The following is a 4,325-nucleotide window of genomic DNA, read 5'->3' on the forward strand; positions in this document are numbered from 1 at the left end:
AGGAAGCTGAAGTACAAGAAATGAAACTCCAGGATCAACTCATTCAAGTGAATGAATCCAGTGAACAATCTCCAAATGCGGTGACATCTCCTCCACTTCTTCATCAATATTCTCCTGACTCTTACTCTTCAATTTCTGTTAATGAAATTGACTTTATTATACCAGAAAATTTTGAATTTCATGACAGGAATAAATTAAGAGTGGCGATGGCAAGATATCTTGAACAAATAAATGCAAGTGATGGAGGAGTGAGTGGAGAATGCAGATCATTGTTGACTTGTTTGGCGCCATTCACTAGTCCATGGAAGCCCGTAACTCGTGTGCTCAAGGATTACTCTATTTACGAGGGTTATCAGGACTATATAGAGGATGAAGCATTAAGACGAGCCACACGATTTTATCCTCCATGAACAAAACATGATAATGTCTAGCCAAAGACATTAAAGAAAGGCGCTCATTGGGAGGCAACCCAATTGTTTCTTTTAATTGTTTGTTTTGATTTCGTGTGATAGTTTAAATATATTTTCCTTGAATTTGACTGATTTCGGGTTTCAATTTTCATTTTTGATGATTTGTAGGTGTCCTTCTGTCATAACGCGCCCGCGTCATGACGTATGGAGAGCTCACGGTCAGAATTGTCAGAAGGGATTCTTGTCCTCATGACGTGCCCGCGTCAGGTCACCTGGAGAGCTCCAGATTCCGTGCCTTCATGACGTGCCCACATCACGTTAGCGGGAAAGGTAAGTATTCCAAAAATTCAAGAATGGTTATTGATTTTCGGTTAATCTCTAATTTTGAATTTCGAAAATAAAATTTGCAAAAAAAAAAAAAAAAATTTAAAACAAAAAACAAAAAGAAGAACAAAAAAAGAAGAAGAAAAAAATTTTCAACCGTAGGTAGGTTTCTCAATTTCAGCCAAAAAAAAAAAAATTTCAAAAATTTTTTTTTTTTCCTTGTTTCACCGTAGCTTAGATTTTCAAGATGCGAATAAAAAAAGAACATTTTTTTTCTTCTTTTTCTTTCTTTCTTCTTCTTTCTTTCTTTCCCGCTGCCCCTATTCGCTTTTCTTTCTTTTCCTCCACCTATGCACGCCGCCCTTCTCCCTCGCGGCGCCACCATCTTCGCCGCGAGCTGCCATCGCGCGCCACCGCGAGCTGCTGCCCTCTGCGTAGCCACTGCCGCTTCAACGCACGAGGCGCGCCCCTCCCATCTCTCTCTCTCTCTTCGCGCGACCGCCATGGCCGAGCAACCCACGCCGCCTCCACTCCAGCTTGTTCGCCGCTGAAGCTCGATCCGCCCGCCGCCACTGCACGGTTTTCCTCCATCTCCCTCTAGCTCCTCTGAGCTCCGCTGCTCCTAGCTCACCTCCACCACACGCCGACCTCGCGCTATGCGCCACCTTGCCACGCGAAGCAACCAGCGCCGCTCGCACGCCATCAACAGCCGCACCTGTCCACCTCTCTTCGCCGCCGCCACCCTCATTTCTTCATTCGGGGAGCAGTAGAGGTATTTGTCATTCGATCTCCAATTTTGGGCAGTGTTAGGCGTATTTTGGGTTAATCGGTAGTTTCGTGTTAATCTTTTGTGGTATCTTTTCAATTGTGTGCTCCACCAGTGGTACTGGTGGGGTAATTGGACCTGAATTTGGTACCGCTAGTTGGTTGATTGAGCTTTTATCCTCACGTCTCTAAACTGTCGTCGTTGCATTTGCTGATTTTGAGTTATGATTTTAACTGGCCAACTGGAGCCATTTGTTGGGATTGTGGGTGAGCTGAAATTCTGCACTTGTTTGTTACATTGGGAGGCTTCTATGCCATTTACATTGCTTATTCTAGTTGAGTGCATCTAATTGAAATGCTGGGGTTCATTATTAGATTTGACTGAGAATCCTGTGGCTACATTACTTGTTGTCTGAATTGAGCTACGTTATTTGGGGCTCTCACTAGTGTGGGTTAGCCGTTGAACTTGTTTCATCCACTGTTTGGGTATTTTGGCTTCATTGGGTTAATTCTACTCTATTGGCTGACTGTTGGAGGCTGGGCACTTGGCATTCCTCTGCTACTGTCAGATTTATGAGCTATTATTGTTTGAATTGTTATTTCTTGGAGCTGTTGCTACAATTTCAGTTGATTGAGTTGTGCATTCCATTTTCCGCCAGTGGTACTAGTTGGAGTGTTTTCCCCTGAATTTGTTTACTCTAGCTGGTTAGATATTCGATCAAACTGCCAGGACCTTGTGGCTGTGTTGCTCTCGATAAACTTTAGGGTTGCTATTGCTAGATTTAGCATATTATTGGGGCATTTGTTGCAATTTTAGAGTGCATTTGTTGAGATTATGGATGGCCAAGTTTGCTTGTTGACTGACTGAATTAGGTAGTCCCTATGCTTATGGACATGACTTTGCTAGTTTTCAGTTGTTGATAATAGTTTCTGGTTGTTGATTTTGGAGTGCAACTGTTGCTTTGTTAACCATATTTGGGCCGGGGTGGCCCGTGTTTGCTTTTGCATTTGACTATTGAGTTGGAGAACACCAGTGACTATGAATTTGCATTTGTTGGTTGCTATCTTTGTTGGATATTCTGTCTTTTGGTGTTTGGGGTGATAACTAGTGAAAAGGGTGAGTGGCGCCACTTACAAGCACAGGTTCAAAACGTAGATGAGCGAATGACGAACATCACCCGCCAAGTAGCAAGGATGTCTCAGAACCTGACCTCGTACCTGCACCACATTGGTTTCCCTCCGCAGCTGCCAAATACCCCTTAACCACTCGAGAGGGAAGTTTCGTTGTCCTCTTCGCTTTAATTGCTTATTTCCTCCATTGAGGACAATGTAGGATCCAGGTGTGGGGGGAGGGACAGCTGTGCTAGTTTTTTTCTAGTTCTTAATTTCCAGATGTTCTTTTTTTTTTATTAATGAATACCAAAGGTTGATGTTGGATTGTTGCTTCTATTTCTGCTATTGCCAAATTTTAATAATAAAAGTGTATCAAGTTAATGTGGTTGAGTCCAAAAACATCTCTATGGTGAATATCGAAGGCTGTGTGACTTTTGTAATTTCTGGTTAACTTTCCTAGGCATAGGGAATGATTATTGGCATTTTCATGTGTTACATATTGGAATTCTATATCATAGATATTTTTTCTCTTTCTCTCATCCTTCCATTTATCCACAGCTTTCTTCTCTATTTTGCTTTCCAACTTAAAATCATATTTATTTTTGCAAGAACATAAAAAAAATTTCAGTTGCTGCAAGGATGTGATATATCGGTCACATCTTGACTGGTTCTTTAGCTTTAGATCGAGATAATGCGAAGTGATGGGTTGGTTATTAGGGGGCCAATTTTTTAAATTCTAACCCTAAAAAAATCAACGAGTCACACACTAAGCATAGCAATTTTCTCAAATGATTAATCGAATTTTTATTCAACCTTATAGAATTAAAACTAGTTTTGAGAAAAAGAATGAAGAGGTTTAGCTTTCTAAATTAGATAGAAAGAAAAGTCAAAGTTTATTTATTATTCCTCGTCTATAAATATCCAAATTTTTATGCCTAATACACCATAGATAGTTCGAACTGTATAGGAACAATAATCAATTTTAGCTCGAATGGTTTGTAGAGGAACCCTACCCCTTCTAATCCATTCGACGCGTGCAATTTCTTTTCCGTCGATACGACCTGCAATTTGGACTTGAATTCCCTTTGTATTTGCTTGTTCAGTTTATTCAATAGCCTTTTTCATTGCTTTTCGAAATGAAACTCTATTCTTTAATTGCCCAACTATATATTCTGCAAGAATATTAGGGTTTCCATAAGGTTTTGCAATTTTTGTGATAGCAATGTTAAATTTTCTGTTCACAGAATTACATTTTTTTTGTAGATTTGTCTGTAATTCTTCGATTCCTCGTGGTTGATTTTCTAGTAATGGTTTTGGGAATCCCATAAAAATTATTACTTGGATCAAATCGATTCTTTTTTGAATCTCTATACGTGCAATTCCCTCTACCCCAGAGGATATTTTCGTATTCTTTTGAACATAATTTTTAATACAATTTCTTATTTGTTGATCTTCTTGTAGACCCTCAGAATAATTTTTTGGTTGTGTAAACCAAAGAGAATGATGACCTTGGGTTGTACCAAGTCTAAAACCAAGTGGATTTATTTTTTGTCCCATACTCCTCCACTACTATACATATCATGATATACCATAGCTGTATGTTTATTTTTCCATCTAGGTTTTTTTAGTGAATTTATCTTTACGTATTCATCATCTAAAGATATATCTTTCATTACAATAGTTATATGGCAGGTAGGTCTTTTTATCGGATAA

The sequence above is a fragment of the Coffea eugenioides genome, chromosome 6 (genome assembly GCF_003713205.1).
Source record: "Coffea eugenioides isolate CCC68of chromosome 6, Ceug_1.0, whole genome shotgun sequence".
Classification (NCBI taxonomy): domain Eukaryota; kingdom Viridiplantae; phylum Streptophyta; class Magnoliopsida; order Gentianales; family Rubiaceae; genus Coffea; species Coffea eugenioides.